Below are 14,849 nucleotides of genomic sequence, written 5' to 3' on the forward strand. Positions count from 1 at the left end.
GTCTGACCCCCAGGGCCTCTGATCATCTGCTCTGAACTAGGAAAACACTTCTATTTGTTGTCTAAATCTGAGTCAGGCCAGGACCAAACGAGAGTGACTATCAGCACAAGGGTTTCATGAGTGTTGGCAAAATGAGGTCCTTACCTGCATGAATGACGGTGTAACATTTTTTATGGACTCATAAATATCATTTAAGACATGTAAGTGGTTATAGCTGCCCCAGCAGTGAAGCAGCAAGCTCAGATTTAAGCTTCCAGAAAGGACTGGTCTTGGCCTCAGTGTTTGATGGCAAGTCACAAATTATTTCTCAGAGAAAAATGGCAATTAGGAATTGCCTGAAACTTTAGCAATCAATCTAGATATCAAATTAAAATCCAATGACTCCTTTTTAAGTTCTACTTAACCATAACTGCAACTGAAGCTTTACATGTATAATAAAAACCTTAAGAGATTATTCATCTTACCAATGTATACTTTATTAAGCAAAGAGTTATCAAAAACAAAGACAAAAAATGAATGAGACTGGATCCCAGTCCTTAGAATCTTCCCATCTAGTAAATTAAACAAAACATTATGTAAATAACTATGACCCAATTCAAGTTAAAACCAATAAAGGATAAAATCAGAATATGTTATCAGAGAGACTCGGGTAGGGTATTAAGGGAGTTCAACATACAGAAAAGGTCACTTCTACACACAGCACAGTCATTAAGAGAATAAACACAAGAGTCACATAGACCCGAGGGGGTTGAGTCTTAACTACACCACTCCCTAGCTGTGTGAAATTAGACAAGTTATTTAACATCCCTGCGACTCAGTTTTAAAATCTTTAAATAATAGGACAATAACACCTCCCTCTCAGAAGTGATATGGGCGGGGGAGGGGGTTGCCTGGGTGGCTCAGTTGGTTAGGCATCCAACTCTTGATTTCAGTTTAGGTCATGAGCTCACCATTGGTGGGTTCAAGTCCCACATGTGGCTCTGGGCTTACAGTGCACAGCCTGCTTGGGATTCTCTCTCTCCCCCTCTGTCTGCCCCTCCCCCGTGTGCTCTCTAAATAAATAAATCAAGTAAATAAATATATAAATAAATGAATAAATAACTCCTTTAAGAAATCTTTAAAAAAAAAAAAAGAACTGATAAAGCATCAAGGGGAAAAAAAAAAAAAACGTATGAAATGCTTACTACAGGTCCCCCCACACTTGCAGGGTTAACTGCTAGCAATGGCTTCCGGTCCCAGACCTATTTATCCTTCTCTCACCCATGCCCCTAACTCTGCCAGACCCTATTATCAACTCTCCTTTAAAGATGAGGGAATAGGCTTTGAGAATGGAGAATGTGCCCAATGTCCTACAGTTGGTAAACAGACCACCATGTCCACCTCCAGACTCCTAGGCCTTCGGGTACATGGTTTTTTCTTTGCCTAATCTTTCCTATTATTTTATAAGCAATTAAAAAGCAAGTAGAGCATTTTATTATGCAAATTTTAAAAGGTGCCTTCTCTAAGCAGGCCCAGTTGTTTACTTGTGCAGTAAACAACATGCACAACCTCACATGGCAGCCCTGGGTCTCCAATCTTCTCTTTTTCAGTGTATACTCCACACTGCCACCCAAGTGACCTTTTGTAAAAGTCCCATCTAATTATGAAATGTCTTCTACTTTAAAATTTTTATGGCTCTATATTGCTTAGAAACCCCACGTCTCCAGCTTGGTACCCAAGTTGCCCTCCTGACTCTGGTGCCAAGCCTTTTCAATTTCAGAGCCAACTAACTCTGCTCTCCACCATGTCCCATACCCCAGCAGCAGTGGTGTTCTCGCCACCCTCTGAACACACCAGGAGCTTCCATTCCTCTGCACCTTGGCACGTATTCTTCCTACTACTAGCTCCAACTATTCCTCCCCTTCCTCCTTCTCTGCTACCCCAGCCAGCAAGACTTATTTCAGTGCCAGCTCTTTCATGCAGTAAAGACAGTTCCTGATTGCTCCTTTCTCAATGGACCCAAAGCACTTGTGAGTCTATCTTCCCACCAGTTCATGGGAGTCAAGAGGACATTACATGGGCTTTGAAGCTGGATGGGTCAGAGCTAGAATCCTAACTCAAACGTTTTCTAGCTGAGTGAAATGTGGACAAGTTACTTCCTCCCCCCGCCACCTAAATTTCAATAATTCCTATCCCAAGAAATACTGTGAAAATAAATGCCTTAATGGTAGGTCTTCCACACTTGTTCACACAGTAGAGCCACTCTAAGGGCAGAATGCATAAAATCTCAATATACTTAATTGTATCATGTGAACTAATCTACTAGATCTACTCTAGTAGGAAAAATTAAGACCACATCATATGTCCACAAGGTTTTCAAATATAAAACAAGTAAATTAGTTTTTAAAATCATTGCTCGAAGTTTATCAACTAAATGCTTCTTATTTGTTTACCCTTTTTTCCAATTTGTTCATTTAACCTAACAAGTAGTAGCAATTACCAAAAGTTCAAGAAAATATAATAGAAGAAAAAACTTAAAAATTAGGAAATTCTATTGATAAACTTATTTTGGAAGGAAGGGGTCAATAAATATCATTAATGAATTTCAGTAATCAAATGCCTCATCATAGATCCACCCCACTGCTTGTCCACCCCACTGAATGGTATAGGCTGAAGAAATGTTATTTGAATCTGAATTTGAAACTCAAATTACATTCCTTGAAAGCGAGGGCATATCCCGCGTATCTCTGAATGATGAGCTCCTAGTACAGTGGCCGTCACACAGTGGTTGTGCAAAAGATGACTTAATATATGAACTTAAAACTGAGAAAGTATGCAAAGGCCTATAGAGCATTCTCTGTCTCCAATTATTTTGGATTGCAATTTACTCCAATAAATCCTAGTCCAAAGTCTATGAAATGCTCCTTTTGTACCCATCACCTTATCTGAGATATTTAGAGTTTCTTGGGAGGGAGAAATATGTAGGTAGAAACCTTGAGGCACAGAAATATTGATGGAGACAGCAAAGTGGGAGGAATATGTCACTTGCACTCTTGTAGTATAACAAAGAGACCAAAGGGACAGCACATTGTACACAGTACCTGTCAGACAGTGACACTTACAGTTTTGAGCACATATTTACTCCCATGAGTCTCCTATCTGGTTACAGTAAACACTGTAGAGGTTTATAGAAGACGACTCCTAGTCTATTCTGTTTGCAGATGAAAAACCCACACCATTTATTTCACATATTTATCCTCCTTTGTAACTGAAAGCCAGGATGACCACAAATTAAACAAAAAGCTAAGATCCCTTTGTTTTACTTTCACTAAAACTGATATTGTAGATAAATATTTATTAGCATGGGGATTCATTATTTATTGGTAGGTGGAAAAGACAGGATACCAAACAATTTGAAGAACAGAATCCACTTTCAGTATTGACATAAAAATAAACATATGTGTGTGTTAAACAGAACAGTAAAATAGAAGGTTTTTTTTTTACTTCTTTTAAAATAACCTATAGCTAATTTTTCAAAAGTGCATCTATACTTTATAAACGTTATAGACTCAAGTTTCTAGAAACCCACCTTAAATAATTAAATAAAATGCTTTTCTAATCACAAATACGATAAAAAATAAAACTAGAGCACATAGAAATGCTGAAAGAAGGGTGGGGGTTAGCTCGGGTTCTGCATTTTACCCTAAAACTGTGCTTGCCCCTCCACCGCCCACTGATTCATTTAAGTGCCCTTTATAGTTTTCACAGTGCCATCAGAAACATTCTCCTATGACTTTTGTCACTGTCAGAAAGGTCTTCCTTCCTTTTCCTTTGCTCTGCCTCTCCCTTAACCTTGACTTCCATGTAATTAGTTCTTCAGGACTGGGTTTGTGTACAGCATACTTATGCATTATAACCTTCTTCTTTTCTTTTTTAACCTAAAGGTCAATTATAAACCGCCTTCTGTGCATAGAAAGATTCACCTATGACGTCAGTTTTAGTAAGCAAGCAGCTTTTTGCCATGGTCCCTCTGTTAACACACGCACTGTCTTTAGCATATTACTGTGAATCAGAAGTCCTACAAACGCCTTGCCTCTACAAAATGGAAATACAGCTTTTACAACAATGGCACAAAGGGAATATTGTGGTATAATAGAAGGAAGTACCTCGCCAGAGACTATGTTAAATTTTAAGGAGAAGATAAATTATTTGAAAGGTGGTTTAAGAGGCTTACTTTCGGGGCGGGGGGGGAGTTATATTTCCAATCTAAACATCAAATATCTGGATCCTGAAGCCCAGAGATTTGCCCTTTCCATTCCATTTCTGTGGATAGGCTGGTGTCTTCCAACATAATCCTCTTTCAAATACCTTCCCAGATGGAATAATAACTATCCCACATAGAATTTCCTTTATGTTAAGGTTAATACATGAATATTATATACAACCAAAATGAAGCCCATGAGAAAATGCATGTGCCAGACACAGCTGGTGCTCAGTAAAGGTTAGTAATTGCTATGATTATTATTATTAGCTAATAATAATATATACTATATTATGTTAAGAATAATTCCCCCCACAACTTGAATATTTATCCAAACATTGTCCAAAACCTTAGACATAGACAAAAGGAATTACCGGATGTCTTTTCAGTACTAATACAGTATAGAAGCAGATGTGTTCAAGGATTAACTTATTCACTAGGATTCTGTGCCTTTGTGGACTATTTACTACTAGTTTTTTTGGACTAGTTATTATTTACTATTGGTTCAGATATTTTACAATTTTGGAAAGGCAGATGTTAATTTATTGAAAACTGATAATACAGATGATTCTTGTCTATTATAAATACAATACAAATGATCTCTGTTCCATAGAAAAGATAACCCCAAAGGTTACTATTTATTGCCCTGTAAGACATTAGCCAATTTTGCATCTAACCCAGTCATCTTATTCTAGAATTCTTTTTAAAAGCCTTCACGACAGGTCATATAAGCCTCTGTTGCTCAAATGCTCCTTAAGTTGGCTGTATCATTTTACTGGCTGCCCCTTTAATTAATAAAATGAATTCTTCAAAAAATTTTTCAAATAAATAAATTGCTATCATTTTTTAAAACGCCACTGACAATAGTATATCACTATAGCAAATATTTCACTGTAACATTAAAAACTGTTTTTGGAGAAAATTTTCAAAGTCCTTCCTTTCAATGAATTTATACTGACAGCTCTTGGAAATTACATGCATGGTGTGTGTATACTGTGCATGTGTGTGCATGATATTCTTTCAGTGCAAATACCTTATTTAACCCCAAAAAGGCTTCATAATTAATGACCCTGATCTTATAATTATTATGTAATAATACACAGCTTAATTATAAGTAAATTTATAATGCATACAATATAACAGTAATACTTCTATGGATCTTCTAGAGCAGAGTTCTTTTCTATCTTGTTTTGTTTCAGACACATTTTAACTCGCTCATTTCTACTCTCAGAAATGTAGAAGAGCCACAGGACACAAGGCATACAAAGTTTAGGCTACTAAGTAGTAATTTAATGGACAAATGGTTCCTACTGTTGATGATATGGTTTCTGGAACATGCCAGAAAAAAAGATCTCTGTATGTGTGTGTACATGCATGTGCTTTGTTTTGCTTACATTCTTTTGGGCCATTCATACTTCCACGTAAATTCTACAATAAAGCAGACTGACTTTATTATCTTCAAGGCCCATTTTACTTGTTCAAAAAGATCAGGGAATAAAACAACTTTATAGCCCCAAGCAATTTTGTCTAAAAGAGAGAAAAACCATTCACACGGTGTCTCAATTAGAATATCTCAGAGTACCTCAAAAAGCTAGAAAACAATAAAACTGACAGGCATGTCAATTCTTCCAAGACCAAGCTCTATGAGGGACTCCTTGAACAAGTGATTATGCATTTTGTTTTCCTTTCCAGACAAGAAAAGAACCAAATGGATTTCATTCATATTCTAAAAATTCAGAACCAAAGGGCCTATCTAAAAGCCTAAAATACTTGAAGCTCAGAAAACAAGACTCACTTTTCTGGTACATCGAATTCTAATGCTTTACCTTTAAAGTTTAATTTGTCTACTGCACACCTGATAAAAGGTTTATCGCAACCTTGAGGGACTCAGTTAACAAAACCCAAAAGACTAGGCAAAACGCAGAAAGTCGTCCTAATCTCTTGGAAGTTTTTTATTCCAAAGGTCTCCATGTTTCAAATCCACAAGAGCATATAAAACTTACAAAGCCAGGAAAGAAAGTCAAAAAGCCACAGACCCACAGTTAACTTCCTGAGAGGCATATAACAAGAATCTTTTTAAAACAAAGTTAGAAAATTACTTACTTTTTTCCCAGGTCTTTGGTACAAAGCTCAAAAGGCAAGTTCCCTTTTCCCACAAAGTCTTGTTAATTCATAGCAATCACGCAATGAGGTCAAGCAGCCCAAATATCTACAAATTGTACAGAAACAAAAAGTTAATATTCAAAGTCAGATGAGAAATTAAGAATCAAGACACCTATTGCTATTCAGAGTCTCTGTGCAGAATTCCAATACAGATTTCACTGGAATATCTAAATGATGAGCTGTATTAGCTACTTTTCTTTCAGAACAATACTAACAAGGCTTGCTAAATCAAGATGGTATGTCGATCTGTCGTCCTATTAAAGACACTTAAGGAGGATCCGGCAAGTCTTCTTGGCAACCATTCACGGTAAAAATGTCCTTCTCGGGGAGTCCTAAAAAAATAACTGAGGGAGGATCTGGGCTTCTAATTATACTGTGACTTGGGAGGGAAGATCTTCCAAAATCACACTTGTCTGCCCCACCTTCCGAAGATGAGCTCATCTCACAAGCACAGAGGTAGCTGTGAACACAAAAGAATAGCAACAACCTAAAGAAAATCATCAACTTGTAAACATCCTTCTCATGGAATCATTTAAGCATACTCCGCTATTGCAGGTGGGAATGAGAAAGTGAGCGGTGTCAACTTTTTTCTTATCAAACAGAGAGTCTGAAAACTGTACAATCACATCCTCATTTGAAACATAGGTTACTTCCCCAACGATCTCACAAATGAATACATAAGTAATAACTCATAAGATTAAGAAGCCTGAGTAGGTAAAACAGATGCCGCGGGGAAACCATAACTGAGTGTCAGCGCCCTCCTCCCCAGGCTCTCCCATTCTAGGCCTTATGCTACGTGTCATTCTAAGCACGATAAACTCATTTAAAAGCCACGAGGGATTGAGAAATAGGTCATCAAAAGAAGCCAGGAATCACTGCTACAATACGCAGTCATACCTGAAAAGCAGACAGAATCCCACAAATATCAACAAGCACCTTTCATTACTATTACTGTCATTGTTACTGCCAACACTTACACAGTGCTCGCTGGGATGCCAGCTTCTTCTCGTGTTTTACACGTATGAACTCTATTAGTGATAGAGACCAGAAGGACATCCCCTAGACAGCACTGTGTCACTTCTCAGGTTCTGTTGTAGCATTTGTGTTTGTTCAACAATGGCTATGTTAGGGAACAATTTGAGCATAACTCAAATTTCACATTTGTTTATGCGTGATTTCATCGCAGGAAACTCTGGGTAATAGCGTAAGATTGCACCCAGGCAGAACACAGTTGCAAAAGGACACACAGAATGCACAAAGCCCATGCCTCCAACATCAACAAGCGGTCCCAGTTTCCACCAGTGTGTTATGGGCCATAGCGATCCACAAAGGGTGCCCCAACTTCCCTTCCGATTTGAGGTATCCCTCCTTCCACCACTTCAAATAACTCACAACCTGCATCCCTGCCAAGGCCTCTGTCTGCAAGAAGACATCAGGATTTCGTCTACATAAAGTGTCATATTGACTATGACTATGTATTTACTTCTTAGCCACCTAACATGTGTAATGTTGTGCTATAATTTTTATTCAGTTCCTACCTTGTGTTTTTCATGTGTCACTGATAACTGGTTTTGAGTGTTGTGTACCTGACCCGATTTGTCCCATAAGTGCAGTGCGGTTTACTGTATGGTTTTGCATAGCACGGTGGTTTTCAGAAACACCTGTATCTTGTTTTAGCAGAACTCAGTATACCATAACTAATGTTTATAAAGATGCTTGTGATTTGAACCAGAAGGGGGTAAATTGTGATTTTCATATCTTTTCAATATTTATATGCTTTACATATACAGCAATATATGCAATAAAATTTTAGAAAGATTCTCATTTACAATGTTTATAATTTTCAAGTGTAGACACTTACAGGTCAGTTTCAGTTAAATGAAAACTTTATTTATGAGAAGTTCCCTAATGCTGTTAGATAAATAAGGTGCTACCATACCACTGAGGACACATCAAGATGATAGTGTTATGAAGACAGATCCTTGCAGACAAGAGAGCTTACCTGTAATTACTGGAAATGACAAACTGAATTAGTTTTCATTCCTTGAAACCAATAAGTTGAAAAAAGACTGAATTTATCCTTTAAAAAGTGCAAGATATACATAAAAAGTATGTATGTGTATATATAAATAAGTTTTTCTATGATAAATAATGTTATCTTAAGAAATTATAAAGATATAAGTACCCAATGATGGGTAAACAGTTTTTTTTCTTTTAATTTTTTTTTAATGTTTACTTCTTTTTGAGAGTGAGAGAGAGAGAGAAAGAGTGTGAGCAGGGGAGGGCCATAGAGAGAGGGAGACACAGAATCTGAAGCAGGCTCCAGGCTCTGAGCCATTAGCACAGAGCCCGATGCGAGGCTCAAACTCACAGACCACAAGATCATGACCTGAGCTGAAGTCAGACACTTAACTGACTGAGCCACCCAGGCACCCCAACAGTTTTTTCTAAATCTGTAAAACACTTAATAAAATGGGAAAATGTTTTTAATCAGTGTTCATTGGAAATGCAGACTATAAAACAATATGTTCAATACAGTCCCAATTTTGTTTTAAAAGTATCTATAGCTAGAAAAAAGAAGGGAAAAAAGTTAACATTTGTATAGCTGCTAAGTAGAGACAATGAAATTAGGATAGAATAATTTTTAGTTTCTTTGCGTTTTCTTGTGGTACTCAAATTTTTCACATAACCACATCACTTTTATCATTACAAATAACAAGATACTATATAAAAATAGAACTGAGGGGGCAGCTGGGTGGTTCAATCGGTGAAGTATTTGACTCTTGAGGTCATGGTCTCACAATTTGTGAGTTCCATCCCTGCATTGGGCTCTGTGTGGATAGTGCAGAGCCCGCTTAGGATTCTCTCTCTCCCCTCTCCCCCACTCCCTGTACACGTGCATGCTCTCTTTTCCTAAATAAACTTAAATTTTTTCTTCTTAAAAAAAAGTTAAGGGGCACCTTGGTGGCTCAGTTGGTTAAGTGCCAACCTCAGCTCAGGTCATGATCTCACAGTTTGTGGGTTCAAGCCCTGCGCCGGGCAGCTCAGAGCCTGCAGCCTGCTTTGGATTCTGCAACTCCCTCTCTCTGCCCCTCCCTCACTCACGCTCTGTCTCTGTCGCTCTCTCTCAAAAATAAATAAACATTAAAAAAAAATTTTAGGTTAAAAAAATAGAACTAAGGCATTGAAAGGAAAAACCTTTTTATTCCAACTATAAGTTCACATGTGAATCCAGCCAATAAACGCCAGTCCGAGAACTCAGACACCAATGCTTCCTTCACAAGCATTAACAGATCCAGTCTCATGCCTGTGCCCTTGAAAGTATTTTCTATCTCATAATTCAAGGCAAACACAGTCCCAACAGGAACATTCAAAGTATATAAATCCATTATAGAGGCCAAAATATAATTTGCTTTTACTAGCTAAAACTGTCATGGATTTAGTAAAATCCAGATGAAAGAAGAATTTTTAATTATGTAACTCTATACAAGCTGTCTTAATGTCTGATAGAAATTTCATTCTGAATGAAGAAATTGTGTTCTGGATAAAGCTCCTTTCAAACGAGATCAAGATTAAAGAAATACAAGGGGCAATGGATTTGGGCGTAGGAATAAATGCTCCATTTGGGGGAGTTTTAAATAGAAAGTAAGACGAGAGAGAGATTGATCTTTATGACTTCCAAAAGGACTCAGTTATATTAACATCTTCCCAATAACAATGAAACCTGACTTTGAAAATTGTCCATTTGCCAAAACTGGTGACTCCTTAGTCCTGAGTTTGATCTCAGACACTGACATCACAAAAAGAACTGAATGGTGAGGCTACTCAGGAGTCAGAGGACAAGTTAGTACAATCTGGCCACAACACACATAAATTCACTCGCCTATGCCTGGCTAGAAACATATTTAAATACTGTGCTCCTTTTCATTTTCAGTTTAACCTTCTTGGGGTACTGTGCATCCAGTCACTATTTACAGCAATTGCTTTAATAGGACACTCCGTTCTCAAGAACGTACTGGGAATTAAAAGTCAGTGGTTGTGGATGTGTGGGTGTGGTTTTGTTTCATAAAATAACAAAGCATCTGTAATATTCAGTGTACCCAAGTGAATAATAACCATATTCCTGCCGGAGGAAATATACATGTAGTAGTCTTTGTATTTTTGTTTTGTTTTTTTCACTTCCAAACATGCTGACTTCGATGAAAGCCAAACAAAAACAAAACCCTTATGTTTCAAATTTGCTTTTGTATTTTTAAGCATTTTCATAGGTTCCCTATCAAACAGAAATAAACGCTACTGGCTTCATGTTTTGTTTTAAAGAACAGAAAAGGCAAAAGAGCATTTTCATTTTGCTTTTATGTATAAAAAGAGACCCTGGAGGACTATGGAGTTCCAAAAAATCAGTCAATTCAAGATACCCCTCGGAGGCTCTATCACTTTATCAAATACATGCTGATTGCTTTGAAAAATAACAGAAATTCTTGGCTTTTGAGTTCTCACAATTTGCTGCCCAGAATGCTGCACATATGCACCTTCAACAATTTGCAACCAGGTATTATTTTTTTGGCAACCAAATATTATAATCAGCAAGTCAGATATTATATTCAATTGTGAGGATTCAAAATAAAAAGCATAATTTTTAATTTTTAAAGGACATGCTGAAATATACATCCATCTACATCTACACATACCACACGTTGACCCTGAAAATACAGAGCACTTTGGAACTCTCAAAACTCTATTTCTTAAATCGCTCTAAGAATTAGCACATGTATAGCTCAGGGGAACACACCCTCTTGGCATCATCAGATATAAAAAAAAAGGGCAACCAATTTTCAGAGTCTACCTGGAAGACAAGCAGGGATTACATCCTCGGGCTCTCTAGTTGCTCCCTGGGCAGAATTCCAACGTAATTTAAATTGCTCTTTGGCACCATCTAACTTCCTTCTTTGCCTCACTCTGTGCCACCTCTGGTCCAAAGCCCAAAACCTTCACTTTTGATGGTCTCCTCCTCCCAGCTGGTTCTTTCCTTCTAACTTATAAACAACCCGTGGCTCTATGGGAATATGTTAACAGAAGCTGGAGGATGGGAGAGCTTAAACAAATGATTGTTGACGTTTAACTTTGTATAGATCAAATCCATTTTTTAAAGAAAGCTTGAACACCCAGATCTTGGCTTCTAAATACCTTAGTTCATTCCAGAAATAGCGGGGTCCAGGCCTGGGGCAAAGAAAGTACAAAACTGCCTGGAACATCTTACTATGCAAGAAACCAAGGAGATGTTCAAATATTAACACAGACCTGATGAAAGGACACAGGAGTTGTGTCAAAGGGTCTCCCACTGGCCAAATATGGCACAGTTTAAACAGCAGAACAACAACAAAAAAGAATGATATGGGTGACTTAGAGTACACTGAATAAAAAAAGGAACCATAAATCCATAGACACTAATGAAATAAGGGATTGCAGGAAGCTCTTCTTTACAAAGAATGCCACTAATAAAACACCAAAGAAACAGCAGAAACAGAAAATCTCACTTTGCAACCACCCAAGCAATAACTGAGTCAGTCAAGGATCAGTAACGGATGCTAAAACCACTAGGGAAAGTCTTGTGGCTCAGCATACTCACAGTCTCCAAGGATCACCCCATACATTACTACTTATCACTTACATATGGGAAAAGGTGTCTTTATAATGGAGAAATCTGGCAGACCACTTTACCCAAGTGAGGGCTGGCATAATCAATTACAGGACAACTGAATGTCACTGTTTGTCAAATGACAATCACTATGTCATATGTCTGTCAAAATGCTTAATCTATATCTAATCACACAGTAACAATCAACTCCAGATTGTGGTATTGAAATCTTACAAGATATCAGTGCCATGAATGATAAAAACAAAAGCAGGGTGACTGCTCTAGATCAAAGGAAACTAAAGATATAAAACTGAATGAATGATTGTTGATGAATCTTGGATGAGAAAAGGAATAGTTATAAAAGACATTATTTATTGAAATAACTGGGAAAAGTTAAATAAATATTCAAATATTATCTATGCATTAGATAATATTTCTTGGTGATAATCGTATAATGGGTTATGTGGAAGAGTATTCTTAGGCTTGGTAGGTACATGTTAAAGTATTTAGAACTAGGGGCGCCTGGGTGGCTTAGTCGGTTAAGTGTCCAACTTTCGGTTATCCGCGAGGTCATGATCTCGCGGTTCGTGGGTTCGAGCCCCGCGTTGGGCTCTGTGCTGACTGCCAGCTCAGAGTCTGGAGCCTGTTTCAGTCTATGACTCCCTCTCTCTCTGACCCTCCCCTGCTCACGCTGTCTCTCTCTCTCCTAGAAATAAATAAAAAAAAAATATTAAAAAAAAAAGTATTTAGAACTAAAAGATCATGATCTCTACAACTAACTCAAATGGTTCAGCAAAAATTATTTATTGATCAGCAAAAATTATTTAAAGTATTTGTATAGACAGAGAGACAGATACAGAGACAGAAATAAAGCAAATTTGGCAAAATGTTAGCATTTTATACGGCAGGCATAAAAACCAGTAACCATGATCACTTGTAGGCTGTATGTACTCTGTATAATGAGAGACCACAAAGGGGTTCACGACTGAAAGGAAAATGACACAGACAGGAATACAGTCCATTGGAGTTAGAGCATTTAGTCTTTCAAAAAACTTTTTTCCAATTAATTTCTCTTCTGTAGCAATTAATTAATGGTCATTATTTGGGAGCAAGAAGATTGAAAAGGAAAAAGAAATCCAAGGAAGAGGATGACAAAAGGTAAAAATTAGCAACATAGAAGTTCAGTCCTCCTCCACTCATTTTGAAGACGGAAGTCTCAAGTTTAACAATTGTGCCTTGTTTCCCATCCTGGTAAGAACCCCTCTGTGGGCGTGGCCATTTCCGCTGAGCCAGAAAGAGTCTTTCTGCAAGCCTCACACTGACCAAACACCGGAGCAGGGAAGGCTGAGTACTTCACGTCATCCCCAGCCTGGTCAAGCCCAGAGCACGGCGTGTCTGAGTAACAGTCGAGGGACTCAAACATACACCCCTGAACCACAGCTCTCAGCAGCTGCCTCAAGTTCAATGGGTTTGAAACAGAATTCTCCCCACCAATCTTGATCCCCCATTTCTGTGACCCCTTTTCTTAGTCTAGCCAGTCTCAAAACTGCAACTTCGTCTTTCACTTTGGATCCCATAGCCCATCCTTCAAACCCACTGTTCCTCGTTCACACCCTCAAGGTCGCATTGGCCACAGTCTCTCATATTCCAGGCAGAAACGGCCTCTCCTCTGTTCTTCTGCAATATTTCTGTCTATGGCACTCACTTGGCACTTTTTAAATATCTTTGTCATAAAGTGTCAATTCTATACGCGCTGTTGGTAAGTGCTCCACTATGTTATCTCATTTAAAAATCACTGTAAGTCTATGCAATAATTTGTATTATTTTATCCCAACTTTACAGAAGAAACGGGTGTTCAGGTGAGACCATTTGTCCAAGGTCACGGAGTTGTTAACACTGACATTCAGACTCAGTCTTCTAGCTCTACCCTAATACCTAGGTGCTTCCTATTGTTAGTTATAGCTTTAAACACTGTCCCCTGACCTTAAATCAAGCGTGTGATCCTTGAAGGAAGAGAGTCGTTTCATCCAACTCTGTGCTCTCTCTAGAGCCCAGCAATATTCATAACTCATGTTCACTGATTTACATTTCAAGACTCAGCTCAGAGGCCATTTTTCTTTGTGATTTCCATCCCTGCAGAACCAACCACTCAATCCTCCGCGCTCCCTGTATGCTCCTACTATGGTAATGCGTGCCTCAACTGAGGGTCTGTGACGGCTGAGGGCTCACATGATACAAAGTAGGCACTTAATGTTCACTGAATGAAAATGTTTATGCGGGAGACAGTTGGGTTTCTCAACAGGGTTGCTATGCCTTGCTAAAAAAAAAAAAAAATTGACCTCATTTTTATCTTTATCACATCCTGAGGAGGAAAATTATTTTAGGAAAGCATGACAGAGGGGAAATGTGATGAACAGAGAGTACAGGTCTTGGTTTTTTGTGCCATATCCACTTCCCTTGTGGCCCTGGGTACACCGTGTTCTAGAGCTTCCAAATTTAAATGTATATGTAACATTGTTTCAATACAAATTATGATTCAGAATGTCTGGGGTAGAGCCCAAGATTCCAAATTTCTAACAAGCTCCGGAGAGATGTTGATGCTGCTGAATCTACGGACCACACTTCTGAGCAGCAAAAGGTTCTAGACAGTTGTAGTGAAAGTCTGCCCACTTAGAGAGATGTAACACATAGATTAAAATAGCGAGACATAAATTCACAGAGTGTTAATGTTGGTTATCTCTGGGCTTCTCCTTTCCACTTTCCTATAATTTCTAAGAATTTTATCATGATTCTTGCTGATGGAAATAA

At 38.1% G+C, this 14,849-nt stretch overlaps 1 protein-coding gene across 9 annotated transcripts in view; it reads right to left on the reverse strand.

Annotated features, from left to right (window-relative positions):
• Positions 1 to 14,849, reverse strand: part of APBB2 (amyloid beta precursor protein binding family B member 2) — a 379,646-nt gene that overhangs the window by 259,575 nt on the left and 105,222 nt on the right. For 7 of the 9 annotated variants that reach the window (XM_039227004.1, XM_039227011.1, XM_039227007.1 and 4 more), the window contains exon 3: positions 6,344 to 6,449. The exons of 1 other annotated variant lie outside the window; for it this stretch is intronic. The gene's annotated coding sequence lies outside the window, so the exon portion shown is untranslated. Of the gene's footprint in view, positions 1 to 6,339; positions 6,450 to 14,849 lie in introns of all 9 variants that reach the window. One more of the 9 variants, XM_039227002.1, reaches the window with a different exon arrangement.

This window comes from Hyaena hyaena, unplaced genomic scaffold (genome assembly GCF_003009895.1).
Source record: "Hyaena hyaena isolate Hyena2069 unplaced genomic scaffold, ASM300989v1 scaffold_24, whole genome shotgun sequence".
Classification (NCBI taxonomy): Eukaryota; Metazoa; Chordata; class Mammalia; order Carnivora; family Hyaenidae; genus Hyaena; species Hyaena hyaena.